The sequence below is a fragment of the Schistocerca serialis genome, chromosome 8, assembly GCF_023864345.2.
Source record: "Schistocerca serialis cubense isolate TAMUIC-IGC-003099 chromosome 8, iqSchSeri2.2, whole genome shotgun sequence".
NCBI classification, from domain to species: domain Eukaryota; kingdom Metazoa; phylum Arthropoda; class Insecta; order Orthoptera; family Acrididae; genus Schistocerca; species Schistocerca serialis.
This window is the reverse complement of record NC_064645.1, coordinates 333,849,998-333,865,468: the sequence shown is the minus strand read 5'-3', so window position 1 is coordinate 333,865,468 and position 15,471 is coordinate 333,849,998. Positions and strand designations below refer to the sequence as shown.

General features: G+C 41.7%; 1 protein-coding gene across 1 annotated transcript in view; it reads right to left on the bottom strand.

Moving 5' to 3' along the window:
* The window catches only part of LOC126416314 (protein borderless), a 461,225-nt gene extending 447,109 nt beyond the window's left edge, over positions 1-14,116 (bottom strand). Inside the window, exon 1 of the mRNA XM_050083976.1 lies at positions 14,003-14,116. The gene's annotated coding sequence lies outside the window, so the exon portion shown is untranslated. The remainder of the gene's footprint in view (positions 1-14,002) is intronic.
* Between the last annotated feature and the right edge of the window lie 1,355 nt (positions 14,117-15,471).

Sequence of the window (15,471 nt, the reverse complement as noted above, 5' to 3'; positions counted from 1 at the left end):
TACACGCTTCCAATCTGGTACGAAACAACTACTGCGCACGAGGTAGCATTTCAGCGGGCGTGTCCGCGCAGTCTGCAGTAATACGTCGTTGCATATCATCGGGTGTAATTGGTACTTCCATGTAGACAACGTCTTTCAGCTTTCTCCACAGAAAAAAGCCTACAGGCATCAAATCCGGGTAATGAGTCGGCCAAGGTACAGGTCCTCTGCATCCAATCCAGCGATTTGCAAACAATTCGTGAAGAAATTCTGTAATTATGAGCTAGACGTCCATCATGCTGGTACCACAAGTTCGTCCTACGCTGCAAAGAAACGTTTCCTAACATCCATGGAAGGTGGTCCGTTAGGAGGCTGCGATAATTCTGGGCGTCAGTGCTCCGTTTACGAAACACAGGACTATGAGCTAATGATTCAGTACCCCACAACACACGCTTACACTCCATGGACGCTGACGTTTCACCTGACGAATCCAATGGGCATTGTCAACATACCAACAGTGCATATCTCGGCGGAATATGTTAGTGTTTGGCCATTACAACTGCTGATGTAACCAGGGCGGGGAGGGACGAAGGGATTCAAACTACGCCCACCCCCCCTCCCCCCTCCCCCAAAAGCCATGAAGGCTGCTTTATTTGTTGTAATGAATATGAATTTTGCCTGTTGAACACTTACAATGACTGTTAGATTGCAAATTTTTACAGTAGCGAGAAGTGGCAAGACGTGTGTAAGTCGCGATGCTATGTTGAGCTTCGGCTCTCTGTGTCTTATCGATACATGTCGATACAAATACGTGTCGATTGTCTTACGTTTACGAGTGCTGCCAACAGCAGTAGCACTATCGTAGTCCAGCGACCTCGTTTGTGTGTCAACTGAAATATAGTGTAACGAGTGTGTCTGGACATGAACAACTGTATGATGCGCTTTCACATACCCTTGTTGTGTAATTTATACCATATCTCATGATTATCTGCACGCATGATTATCTGCTTAAAATGGCATCACTGGGTGAGAGACAGATAACTTCTTTCTTACGTCTCTCCTAGCAAATATTCTCTTAAGAGAGACGCCCGGTATATGTACTATACATAATTTAAATACCCCCCCCCCCCCCCTCCTCCCCGATGAGTTTTTTTGTCTGTATATGAAGTCTATTCTCAGGAACTATTGTAGGGATTTTACTAATACACTATTTCACGAGGACGATTTTTGCATACAGTTTGCCACCACAACGCCAGACATGTCGTCTGGCTGTAGAAACTTAGTGCTATCTGTGAAAAGCCAGAGCAGATCGCTGGTTAATACATATTTAAACGGAGATGCCATTCAGTGCACCGAGCACAATTACCCTCTAAGTCTTTCTCCATTTCATTACCATCGCGTAACGATGGTTTCCTGTGGACAATTTGACTTACTTGGCAGCTTCAAACACATATAAATCAAAACATTTTCAGATATTCGCACTTTTTACTTGTTACTATTAGTGCCCATGTTATGTAACATAAGCATCGTGTGAAGTACATTAATATGATACATGATGTCATACTGGATAACATCTCACATGCCATCATGTCAACCAACGTTCGTCATACCGTGCAGTATCACGCAACGCCACTCTAAAGCTTAGAATGCGTGCATCGCCATTCTAAGATACTTTCTATTATTGATGCATCCCTACTCTCGGTTACTTCCTATTGTAGATGCATCCCACACTCTAGAAGCGCATAAATCTGTGTGCTTTTGTTCTTATACCACTCCCATACGTGTAGCAAGGGGTGGGTTTTGGGAGCTATCGTCCTCTAGCAAAAAAAAAAAAAAAAAAAAAAAAAAAAAAAAAAAAAAAAAAATCACTCTATCTCTTCGACTTACCTGGCAAGTTCAAAACCATTTAAATCGGAACATCTTGACATATTAGTAGCATTTACTATAGTATTAGCACCCGTGCCATGTAATATAAGGCATCGTTTAAAGTAAACTGACTTACTACATTATGTCGTGTTGTATAACGTGCCATCATGCCACATAATATGGCAGTTGTAATATAATGCAATATGACACAACGTCTCATTAAAGTTTAGAATGCTTGCATGCCCAGTCTGGCATACTTCCTATGACAGATGCACCCCCATTCTCGGATACTTCCTATTGTAGATGCATCCTACTCTCTAGAAAAATGTAAATTTGAGTCTCTTTCTTCATACACCCCTCAGCATGCGTGTAACAGCGTGTTAGTTTGGTGGAGAAATGGTGCCCTTGGCGAAAAAATCAATCCTCCCCCTTCACCCAAAAATCACAAAAATAAAAAAATAAAACGTTTTAGCGTCTCCACAGGAACAAACACCCCCCAGAAATTTCATTCCCCAGAAAACCTTTTCTGTCTTTTGTATGTATGCCTTCAGAGATATGATATTATAAACTGTTTTCCATGGCTGCAGAGACTTCTGGATTTTGGGCACGAGATCACGGACTTTAGCCTATAAATTACAAGATGTAGATACGCCAACACCTTGCAGCTAAGAGAGCTCATTACGCTAAGGGAGTAGGATTAACTCGTAAAAAAGAGCGATGTTTTGATTTAGATGTCTTTGAAGCTTTTTTTTACTACCCTGGCCTTGCGCAGGACATATTCGTTTCTTTTTGTGCTGTGACAGGAACATTTTCCATTCAGGTTGCCATCTTTTACTCCACCGTAAATTTGATTTAAGACCACCATAGCTTGCAAACCGATGTAAATTTTTGTTGCGTCTGGCGATGATTGATAGGGTTTAGGCTTTTTATTGTCTTTCGAAGCATATTGCTTGAGGTGGGCATGATTAGTCTGACTCATCTATGGTTATCTGCCTTATACGGCTGAAGCTGTACAGTATAGCCTACTCTGTCCTCAGAGCACGAAAGCCTCAACACCAAATCAGCCGCAAATGCCCGCGGGAGGTTTCTATCTTATTTTTGTAATTTTTTCACATTTTTATTTGTTATTATCTTTATTACTTTGTGACTTTATTCTCCATTTTGTATTTTTTAAATTCTGTTTAATTTTTTACTGCTTTTGGTACTTTTTGTTTTACAGTTACACGCTTGTTCACATACGCATGAGACTGTATAACCAAACATATGAAAAATAGCCGTAAATACTTAATACGGTGGTTAAAATAACAGGAAACAGATACGACACCGAACAAATTATTAAATTCTGTGTTAATTTTATGGTGATAATGCATGTAAATAGTTTATATTTCGTATATAAACTTACGGTACGACCATATTATATCGATAAATTTACTTAAAAGCTTCTATACAGCAAGCTGAATAATTCGTACAACAAATAATAAACATTTGAAAAAGATACATCTTGTTACTTTCTTTATTTAAAGTACGCAATAATAAAAATTAAGAAACCGCCGCTAGAGATACTCACGCGAATGACTTTGGCGTGAAATGTTGCAACAACTAATTCGAATTAGATATGGATTTGATTGGCTGAATTAAGTAGATGAACAGCAAAACAATGTACGCACCACAAAATACTATCGACTCTTCAATCCTGTACGAAAACTGTCAAAATTACGCTTGTTTTGTCCGAAAATAGATTTTCTGCAAGATGGCATAGTAGTTTTGGAAGAAAAGGCAGTGAAACATTTTCTATTAGTTAGAAATAAGGTTGGCCTTTCATCTGACAATTGCTTTTATAGCAGTTTTAAGGTTAGTTTAATTTTCTGCGTGGCCATCGATGAAACTTTAAATGGTCGGTCAAAAAGTACATCATTTTGTATAGGGATAAGCGTATTCTGGTTTGGTAAGTGCATTGCTTTGATTCTTCCACGATTTTAAGCTATTGGTGAATGAAATCTTCAACGGATACACAACGAAATGATAATCAACTAGCCGGCCGAAGTGGCCGTGCGGTTAAAGGCGCTGCAGTCTGGAACCGCAAGACCGCTACGGTCGCAGGTTCGAATCCTGCCTCGGGCTTGGATGTTTGTGATGTCCTTAGGTCAGTTAGGTTTAACTAGTTCTAAGTTCTAGGGGACTAATGACCTCAGCAGTTGAGTCCCATAGTGCTCAGAGCCGTTTGAACCACTTTTTTGATAATCAACTGTTTTTTAAATTATCTGCAAATGCAGCGCTTAAAATGCAATGCATTTCTACGAACCACAGTTTCATGTGCAAACGAGTGATTTTTCGGCGGTAGAACCTGCACGATTAAAGATTTTTGCAAATGCTTCTTATAATTAAGTTAAGAATATATTTTTTATTATTATCTGTATCGTCTCAGCACGTCCGATACGTGAGAACTGGATTTTAAGTGCATTTTATAAGGAAATTTAGACTGCTATTCGTTTCAAAGGAAGACGTTTTCACAAAACAATGGGAAGACCATTAATTACATGTATTTATCTACCTTCTTACAAATTTTAATCTACACTCCTGGAAATGGAAAAAAGAACACATTGACACCGGTGTGTCAGACCCACCATACTTGCTCCGGACACTGCGAGAGGGCTGTACAAGCAATGATCACACGCACGGCACAGCGGACACACCAGGAACCGCGGTGTTGGCCGTCGAATGGCGCTAGCTGCGCAGCATTTGTGCACCGCCGCCGTCAGTGTCAGCCAGTTTGCCGTGGCAGACGGAGCTCCATCGCAGTCTTTAACACTGGTAGCATGCCGCGACAGCGTGGACGTGAGCCGTATGTGCTGCTGACGGACTTTGAGCGAGGGCGTATAGTGGGCATGCGGGAGGCCGGGTGGACATACCGCCGAATTGCTCAACACGTGGGGCGTGAGGTCTCTACAGTACATCGATGTTGTCGCCAGTGGTCGGCGGAAGGTGCACGTGCCCGTCGACCTGGGACCGGACCGCAGCGACGCACGGATGCACGCCAAGACCGTAGGATCCTACGCAGTGCCGTACGGGACCGCACCGCCACTTCCCAGCAAATTAGGGACACTGTTGCTCCTGGGGTATCGGTGAGGACCATTCGCAACTGTCTCCATGAAGCTGGGCTACGGTCCCGCACACCGTTAGGCCGTCTTCCGCTCACGCCCCAACATCGTGCAGCCCGCCTCCAGTGGTGTCGCGACAGGCGTGAATGGAGGGACGAATGGAGACGTGTCGTCTTCAGCGATGAGAGTCGCTTCTGCCTTGGTGCCAATGATGGTCGTATGCGTGTTTGGCGCCGTGCAGGTGAGCGCCACAATCAGGACTGCATACGACCGAGGCACACAGGGCCAACACCCGGCATCATGGTGTGGGGAGCGATCTCCTACACTGGCCGTACACCACTGGTGATCGTCGAGGGGACACTGAATAGTGCACGGTACATCCAAACCGTCATCGTTCTACCATTCCTAGACCGGCAAGGGAACTTGCTGTTCCAACAGGACAATGCACGTCCGCATGTATCCCGTGCCACCCAACGTGCTCTAGAAGGTGTAAGTCAACTACCCTGGCCAGCAAGATCTCCGGATCTGTCCCCCATTGTGCATGTTTGGGACTGGATGAAGCGTCGTCTCACGCGGTCTGCACGTCCAGCACGAACGCTGGTCCAACTGAGGCGCCAGGTGGAAATGGCATGGCAAGCCGTTCCACAGGACTACATCCAGCATCTCTACGATCGTCTCCATGGGAGAATAGCAGCCTGCATTGCTGCGAAAGGTGGATATACACTGTACTAGTGCCGACATTGTGCATACTCTGTTGCCTGTGTCTATGTGCCTGTGGTTCTGTCAGTGTGATCATGTGATGTATCTGACCCCAGGAATGTGTCAATAAAGTTTCCCCTTCCTGGGACAACGAATTCACGGTGTTCTTATTTCAATTTCCAGGAGTGTATTATCACAAGTCTGAAATATAGAAGTGTTTTTGCCGGTAAAATCCGAGCGAAATTAGATTTTTCAAAGGAGTTTCCAATTTTGTCATGAGGACAAATTTTGTATTTATTTGATTCACATTCCGCCCATTCACTTCAGAGAACGAACTTTACGTGCTACATTTAGCTCTACTTTAAATCATCGGGTCTCGACAATGGATAAAACAATATTGTTTTGACTCCATTTATCAACCTTCGTGCAAAGTTTGAGCCAGTTCTTTCAAGTTTGAAATATAGAAGTGGCACGCTTCAAAAATCTCCATCAAGAACGTATCTTTTGCACGTAAAATCCAACCGAAGCGAGAAATTTTCAGACGGTTAGAACTTACCTTTGGCCAAGGTCTGATATACCGGTGGATCGAATCTGAATCATCCGTCTCGCTCCAGTCCGTTGTTACTTCAGGATGACTGTTTTTGTGCGTAGAATCCGAACAGGAGTGACTGTTTCTGAACGTAAAATCCCAACGGTGCACATATAAATGGTGCCATTAGCTGAGGATTAATTTCAGCCCAACTAAAATATTTTGCAAAACGAATTAATCGATTCGCGCTACTTGCCTGAACGCTAACTCCGATTCATGGTTCAAATCTTGTTTAATATACTATAATACAGCTATAGTAAGACAGATGTTCGAATGGCTATACAAATAGCCGTTTGTCCGCGCTAACCCAAAAACCTTTTCCCTTATGTTCGTAGCTCAAACGGGAATCGAGCGCCAGGATCCACCCAAACCGCGATTCTGCGAGCGGCCTTTTCATACATATTTGTCAAATCGAGAAATTAGACTTAAAAAAACTTCATCTGTCCTAAAATCGGTACGTACACAGTAATAGAACACTTCCTAGGCAATCAGAAAATTATTTCGCGATCCCTGGTCAGGAACGGAAAGTAGAATCTACACGTTCATAGTCCTGAAGGATAATGGTGCTAGAAAATTTGAAAGAACCAGTTCACGTTTTGTTCCTCAGAAACCAAGAAACAGAGATAAAGAAAACTAACTGCCCATCTTTTATTCCACCACAAACTCTTTCAGATCTACAAGTCCTTTTTCATGTTATATGAAATGTCGCACACTAAAAACTACTCAACTACATAGACCCCTAATTCTGAAAATTACATACAACTTGAAGAAGAGGCTATTGCTACAGTAAAGGACGTGCAGCTTAGGTGAAGTTATAAATACCACCTTTACGTCAACAGTTGCGGTTATTCCAAAATGACGAGCCGGCTTGGGTGGCCGAGCGGTTCTAGGCGCTACAGTCTGGAACCGCGCGAACGCTACGGTGGCAGGTTCGAATCCTGCCTCGGGCTTGGATGTGTGTGATGTCCTTAGGTTAGTTAGGTTTAAGTAGTTCTAAGTTCTAGGGGACTGATGACCTCAGAAGTTAAGTCCTATAGTGCTCAGAGCCATTTGAACCATTTACTCCAAAATTACGAACAAAAATTGGATAACCAAAATCTGTCCGCAACTAACTAGACATATGGCTCGAAAATGTGTCCGAAATTCGTGAAAAATGACAACATTCATACACTTTGCAACCTCAAAATACTGGAGCTTCCCTCAGAAGTATCGAAGGTATCGCTTCGTAAATGAAATGACGTACCACTAGCGTTGTGCTAGGGGCGGATTATACAAGAGAGATTAATCATTCATTTGCGTCTTGTGGACTGGTGCTTTCCGATTTTACTCACGCTTATGCTCGGATATTAGTTTTTTAAACTATCACGACTCAGTTCTAAAAACAAATTCTAAAATATCGCCTTTCAAGATATCATAGAACTGTTAAGAATAATACATCCCCACTATGTTCAAAGAATCGTTGGTACCCGAGTGTGTAGCGTTTTAAGTCTTGCTTTCGTGAGATTGTTGGTGCGGTTACCATTAGTAGTAATTAATTTTGTTGAAATGCTATTGTCATTATTAATTGAAACTGATAGTTAATAAACATGGGATCGTAATTTTTAGTCAAATATATATATTCATTATTAACAAGCTGAGAAACCTGGCTTTGTCCGGGTTGGAATATATGGCATGGGAGATGACATGAGTACCATTCCAGTTAAGACATGAATACAGACATACATCTCATTAAGGTTATTACGAATGCAATCATCCCGTCAGGAAGATACTTTGATCGTGGTGCGTGGTAGTGGGTGAGTGTGGTGGACAAAAAACCGCGAAATATGGAGTAATACTGTTAGGTAAAGCTAAATAATATTGTCTTACAAATTTCACCGTGGATGTGAAAATAATTTTATTGTTTCATTCCTGGAGCAGTGTAATGGTGACAGGGTCCTCAACGTGTTTCATCCTTGTTCTGGTGTGTGGAAGTGGGTGATTGTGGTTGGCAGAGATCCAGATATCTAGTATAACGCGCGATGTGGAACACTTCGTTCTCTTACAAAAAGCAAAATTCTCTATGAATTTTGAACTTTGTTTTATTAGTGAGAATACTCACTTATATAATTCTCACCCTTTTCCAACCACATTGTCATTAACATTATGTTACATAGACATATTTTACCTCGGGTAACTACACGGGTTTATACTATTGTCCAAACATAACAGTATTATATTGGATGAATGAAGCAATAAACGTATTTTTATGTGTACTGTAAGATACGTAAGTCACAGATTATATAGTTTTTCCTAAGAGTATTCATGGTTTTAAATTTCTTGGACTTTTGCTCGCCGCACCGTGACTAAACTTCCTTACTAGCAGTATGAGACCAAGGTTATCTGCCACAAGAATAACGAGTGACCATGGAGACACTTATGTCAGTACGTACACACGCAACCCTTTTATATATAGATACAGATTACTAATCTAATTCAAATGTGAGTAACTTATTCCAGCTACATTAAAATTTGACGCAAGAATAGAAAGCAACAAATAGAAAACATAATTTCTTTTTGTTTCTAGAGATTTAACAGCGTTATCGGTGTGTATAATTTTTTTTAATGTTACAAGAAGGTACCTAGAACAAAATCGTCTAGATAGGTTATTGAAATTTCTCTACTTATTGTGTTTCAGCTACTACCACCATCAGATACCTGCAGTTAATATGAAAGGAACATATCGAGATAAAGGCCTTTCTTATAAGCCGATAAGTTAACAAGGGATATTTAATGGAAAGATTAAAAAACAGTTTTAAAAGCCTACTTATCAAATAGTTTAGAACTTAAGAAAGAAGAAAGTTCTGTGCTGGTACTAAAACCAATGCCTAGTAGGACGTCAACTTACAGCTTGGTTTAAAAACTTTTACAAAGATGTAAGTTTTAATCGACAGGTGGCGCTAATGTCGAGGGACGTTGCGTTGAAATTTTATTTCAATATATATATATATATCCTCTTCATACTTATACGCTTAGGTTTTAGTACTGACAAAAAATCTTTTTTTTTTAATTTCTAGCCTTTTTTTCTGAGGATACTTTTAAAAACATTTTTTAACCTTTTAATTTATTTTCTTTCGTTATTTTGTTGTATAACAAACGCCTGTCTCTTTTTATGTTCCCTTCATCTTAATTACAGATGCCTGACTATGGCACTAGCCGTCACGTCGTAATAAATAATTGTAATAAGCGGTCTAGACGATTTAATTCACAGAATATTCACAATGTTCACGAACTCACAGAGGAAATTCATTTCGTTTATTGATAACAAGAAGGCACTTCTAAAGTCAATAACAAATTGCCTTGCGATTACTGATTAAAAATAAAGAGATGTTATTTTTATCGAAAAATTTTGTTCAGTTTTTGTTACTTAACGTTTCCGCTCGATAATAATTACAGAATTCAAATCAAAGTAAAAAATGTTTCTATTAGCGAGAATCGAAACATGAACTTCGAAAACATAAGACTTACGCGCTTCGCGTTCTGGTACCATCGTCTTTTATAATACGCAGGAAACTTTTGAATTTCACAGCGATTTTCTCGTGTTAAAGAAAATGCATCTCACTACATCTGAATTTGATGTCCGGCGCGCTAACCAAATTCTATAGTACGATGAGAATCGAAGATCCTTAAGGTTCCTTGAGAATACTGAGTAATACACAATGGTCAGTCACCAACAGAGTGATGATACAGTGATTGGAAGGCTGTGTCATCGATCAGTCTCCGCTGCTCGACACATGGACTGAAAGTAGTTGTAAATTTTGTAACGTTATTAAAACTGAAAAGCTCTGAATAGTTTGTACTGGGTTATCATACCGTAGGAAACGCATGTTCCGTCTCGTGGTTCATGGAACGAGCGTGGGGCGTTGCACTGGCGGAAGGGCCAGTCTGCCCGTCCTCACGCAGTCGCCTCTGCTGATCCACATTGGCGTAAAAGCAACAGCCGGTTAGAAAGGCGACCTCCAGAAGCGACTAGCGCGATCGTAGATTAAAATGAAGACAAATGAAACTTGTTATTTTAATTGTAATTCATTAAAATACGTGTTCACTTCTCGTTCAGATTTGGCCACGATCAATCAGAAACTGTCTTTTTGTTATTGTTTTGGATGTGGCTGTATTACGAATGGAGGCAATATTGCTGTAATGAAGTTACTTAAAATGAACGTAAATAATTTTGAAGATTTTGGAAATTTTAGTGAAGAGATGTTACGGACGAATGGTCTGAAAGAAAGTCCTGTTTATATTATGTGAAGCTTTCTTCGTGTTGACGCGACATTTATGAAATATTGCAAAAAGTGATAACAGACAGGAAGATCTCTGCATTATTGAGATTTCGTGGACTTTATTTCACGACAGTCTGAACGAAAGTGGTTTTTCGGAGACATTTTCAAGAGTTAAAAGGACTTCATATCCCTTCTGAAGAGAACAAATAAAGCTAATGATGAAATAAGTTTCCAAGTGACAGTTCAAAGTAACCAGACACATATATTCTTCGCTAGATGCTATAAATTACGCTAAATGTAGTATTAATGTGTAAGGTCGTAGTATTCAATAAATAACTCCGATTGATAACAGGTCAAACCTAAATCACTCATTAAGGCTAATAGACCATATTAATTGAATTTCTGCTTCACAAATTAATTACAGGCTACGTAAAAACTGGATATGGACAGAACAGAAATAATTTACGGCGTCGATGTCACAAGAAGCGAATATGTGTGAGTTACTATATCAACGAAAAAAACAAGACGTGATAAGATTCAGATCTCAATAGTACAACTGTTATTAATGAGAAGAAACTTATGTCCTCAACGATCGTCCGTCCACACAGAACTCGCAAACTCGCAAAACACAGGTCTGTTGCCATCTTCAACAAGGAGATATGCGATATGTTGTAAATATTTTACATGAAGTCAAAATTCCACATGAAATCTTCTTTAATCGGATGGATTACTAGTTTCGGCTAACAATCTAGTCATCTCCAGATCATAAAATATCCTTGATTATTGTTTGTGCAATTACGGCTTCACACATCGTTAAAAGCTTTCTTAAAATGAAAAAGGCCATACATGACACAGTTAAAAAAAGCTTTCTAACGTTCATGGCCGCTGTAATTGAACGAGTGTCATAAAACAAAGGCATTACGCCATTAAAACATGGCACTGACACAATTAGTATTTTCATCATTTCGTAACAGAGATCATCATATATATACGTTGCTGTAATGTGATACATGTGAATAGTACGCCAGCTGACGTCCATTACAACGTTTAAGAAACGCGCCTTTCGGCATACGAGTATACGCAGTATACACATGTGTGGCTGTCGCTATAAGGGAATAGATACCATATATACGCCGAATGTTGCGTTTCTTGAACGTTGTAATGGGCATCAGCTGCCAAAATATCCACATGTACCACGTTACAGCAACAGATACAGGGTGTTCGGAAATCCTCGTTACAAACTTCTAGGACATGTAAAGGGGAATTAGTACATTATATTTGGAATGGGAACGCATTTCCGGAAACGCATCGTTTCCGTTTTAAGATGGTTTGAGTTCGTATGTGTACTGTGTCCACGTTTGCTGAGGAAAAGAGGAAACTTTCAGAGTTGCTGGTCCTGATATTCAGTAGGGTAGGCATGTTGACGTGGACTACTTCTTGTGGGGTCGTAGGCAAAATTTAATTTACGAGACTCCTGTAGAGACAGAGGAAGATCTTCTGGCATGAGTTCTGACCGCTTCACTGCAAACCGAAGAGGCACCAGGTGGGATAGAGAGTGTCTAACAGAACATGCTTTGTAGGTACAACGTCTGTAACAACGTCGGTGGTCGCCACATCGATCCGCTGTTGTTATGCATCAGTACTGTTCTGTACGTACAGTTTGCTGGGTTCTTTTTTGTTTTGGAACAATGTAACACGATACGTTTCTGATATGGGCTCTTATTCAAAATATTATGTAGGTACTCATTCCCCTTTACAAGTCCTAGAACTTTTTAACAGGAGTCCTGTATACGAAGATTTCTCGTTCGAAATTATTTAAATATTGTGCCAGTTACTTAGTTTTAACGGCATAACCATCGGTATCGCTCCAGTCCAGAATTATTTCAGGGTGACTACTTTTTCCACGTAAAATCTGAACAGGAATGACTGTTTCTTAACGTAAAATCCGAACGGTGCACATACAAATGGTACCATTAGATGAGGATTAATTTCAGCGCCATTAAAATCTTTAGCGAAAGGAGTTAATCGATTCGCACAATTTGTCTGGATGCCAGCTCCGGTTCGTCGTTCAAAACGTGCTTAATATACTGCAATGTAGCTATAGAAGACATGTTCTAATGGCTATACAAATAGCCACTGGTCCACGCTAAACCAAAAACTTTTTACCATGATCTCCCCAAACCGCGATTCTGCGTTCGGCGTTTTATACATATTTGTTGAATTATATAATTAACCCTAGAATAAGTTCAACTGTTCTAAAATCGGCATGTACACAGTCATAGAACCTTCCTAAGCAATCAAAAATCATTTCGCGATCCTTGATCAGGAGCGGAAACTGCAATTTATGCGTTCGTGGTCCTGAAGGAAATGGCGCTAGAACGTTTCAGAGAACTTTGTTGATCAGAGCAGTTCACAGTTTTGTTCCTCAGATACTAATGAACCGAAACGAAGAAACGTCAACTGCACGTCTTTCATTCCTTCACATGCTCTTTCAGATCGACAAGTTCTTTTTCAAGTAGTATGTCATGTCCCACACTAAAATCTAGTCAACTATAACTGTCAATACTGGAAATAACATACAACATGAGCAGTAAAAGAAGTGCAGCTGAAGCGGAATTATAAATACCGAATTTACGTCAACGGTTGCTGTTATTGCAGAATGACGAAGAAAAGTTGTATAGCCAATCCTGTTTGCACCCGCCTAGACAGATGGCTCATGGGTCTCACTCGAAGTATTGGAGCTTTCCTCAGGAGTTCCAAAGATTTGAGGGTATCACTTCGCAAATGAAATGGCGTACAAATCAGTTCACTAGCGTTGTACTAAGAGCGAACTGTACAAGAGAAATTAATCATGCATTCGTGTCGTACGGATTGGCCCTTTTCGATTTTATTCGTGCTTATGCTCGGATATCAGTTTCCTAAACGAGCACGATGCAGTTCTAGAAACAAATTCGAAAAAATTGCCTATGAAGATATCCTAGCACTGTTAAGAATAATACATTTGCCTTTGTTAAAAGAATCGTTGGTACTCGAGTGTGTAGCGTTTTAAGTCTTGCTTTTGTGAGATTGTTGGTAAAATTATAATTATTAGTAATTCTTTTGTCTTGTGGGTGTCGTTCAATTACACTGGCCACGAGCGATGAAAACTGTTTTTACTGTGTCATCCACGGATGTTCTTATTTTAAGAAAGATTTTAGCCATGTATGAAGCCGAAGTGGCACCAATACTAACCAAGAATGTGTTATGACCTGAAGATGGCTCGTCTGTTAGCCGAAACTTCTAATCAGTCCAAAGAAAGAAGATTTCATGTGCGATCTTGACTTCATAAGTTTTCAGTTCCTAAGATGAATATAAAAAAAAAGATTAAAAATAATCTTCGGAACTGTATTTAAGCATTATCTGTCAGACAGCACACCCCGTCGCGGTGTAAGAAGAGCTATGGAAACACTGTAACATGCACAGCCTAGCAGTTGACACTCAGCGATCCGACTTCAACTGCGTACGTGCGAACTTACAAACGTGTAGGGTCAGGCCAGCACGGAGCGGAAGTCCGTGGAGACGGCGAGCGGACGGACGGACTCGGAGGAGCGGCGCGCGGCTGGGCCGGACTGTCGTTGCCGACGCAGAGGTCACTGGCGGACTGATGCGGACTTCCGCGCCGGCCGCTGCCGCTGCCCGCTGCCCTGGCCTGGAGGGGGCGGAGGACTCATCAGCCTCCTCACTCATCAGCGGCCGCCCGGCAGCGCCGCTGCAGACCTGCCAACAGCAGAGAGAGACTGAGTCTGCGTTGGAGTCGTCGTTAGGAAACTAGGTGAGTTAAGGTCATCTCACCATCTTAAAGTAAAACGAGTGAGTGGTAAGCTCAGATGTTATTAAAAATTGCGGAGACATCTCTACATTTTATACACTGATCACCCGGAACGTTATGAGTACCAACCTAACAGCCGGTATGCCCACTTTTGGCAAGGATAACAGTGGCGAAGCATAGTTTCATGGAAACGATGAGGCCTTGGTACGTCGCTGGAGGGAGTTGGCACCACGTCTGCACACACAAGTCACGTAATTCCCTTAAATTTCGGGGAGGGGGACGATGAGCTCTGATGCCACGTTTGATCACATCCCAGATGTGCTCCATTGGGTCCGATCTGGGGAGCTGGGGGGTCAGCAATTCAATTGGAACTCGCCTCTATGTTCCTCAAACCACTTCAACACACTTCTGGCCTTGTGACATGGCGCATTATCTTGCTGAAAAATGCCACTGCCGTCCGGGAGCACGATCGTCACAAAGAGGAGTACGTGGTCTGCAAGCATTCCTTGGCTGTCGTGGTGTCTTGCTCTACTGGACCCATTGATGCCCATGTGAATGTTGCCCAGAGCATAATGGATCTGCCACCAGCTTGTCTTTGTCACTTAGTATAGGTGGCAAGGAAGTGTTCCTTTGGAAGAAGACGGATTCGTTCCCTCCCATCGGCACGATGAAGAAGGTATCGGGATTCATCAGACCATGCGACGCTCTGCTACTACACTAACGTCCAGTGCCGATAGTCACGTGCCCATTTCAGTATTAGTTGCCGATGTCGTGGTATTAACATTGGCACATGCGTAAGTCGTCGGTTGCGGACGCCCATAGTTAGGAGTGTTCGGTGCACTGAGTGTTCAGACACATTTGTACTCCGCCCAGCTGATGTAAGTACTAGGCGCTTCAGTCCGGAACCGCGCTGCTGCTACAGTCGCAGGTTCGAATCCTGCCTCGGGCATGGATGTGTGTGATGTCCTTAGGTTAGTCAGGTTTAAGTAGTTCTAAGTCTAGGGGACTAAGGACCTCAGATGTTAAGTCCCATAGTGCTCAGAGCCATTTGAACCATTTTTGATGTAAGTTCCGTCACAGTTCGTCAGGTGTCCTGTTTCCCGATTCTGGCCAGCCCTCAACATCCGGCATCTGCAATGAGGGGCGTCCGCCCAACCCCACAACGTCTGGACGTGG